This window comes from Myotis davidii, unplaced genomic scaffold, assembly GCF_000327345.1.
Source record: "Myotis davidii unplaced genomic scaffold, ASM32734v1 scaffold1688, whole genome shotgun sequence".
Taxonomy (NCBI): domain Eukaryota; kingdom Metazoa; phylum Chordata; class Mammalia; order Chiroptera; family Vespertilionidae; genus Myotis; species Myotis davidii.
Window position 1 is genome coordinate 187071 of NW_006299238.1, and position 544 is coordinate 187614.

The window sequence follows — 544 nt, forward strand, 5'->3', positions numbered from 1 at the left end:
ACACACACACCAGCGCACACACACACACACACACACACACACACACACCAGCACACAGTCTGCTCAGAGGAACTCGCAACAACCCGGCCACAATGCTGCCTCCGTTATGCTGCCGGAGCGCGCAGACCAGCGACGGGAACGGAGAGACGGCGAGACTCCCCGGCAAAAGAGGGGACCGCGACTGTTCTTCGCTTTACGTACATACGCATACATACATACATACATACATACATACGTTCTGGCTTGAACTTCTAGCGCGGCCCAGAACGGGCTAAAAGGACGCTGCACCTCAGGAAGCAGTGCGATCAGTAAAGTACCCACCTTGTTCCCAAGGGGAATGTTTGCGGGTTGTTCCTAACGCCTCGCGGAGCTGCCGGTTGGACAGATGTCGCGGCTTGAACTTCTAGCGCGGCCCAGACGGGCTAAAAGGACGCTGCATCTCAGGAAGCAGTGCGATCAGTAAAGCACCCACCTTGTTCCGAAGGGGAATGTTTGCGTGTTGTTCCTAAAACCTCGCGGAGCTGCCGGTTGGACAGATGTCGCG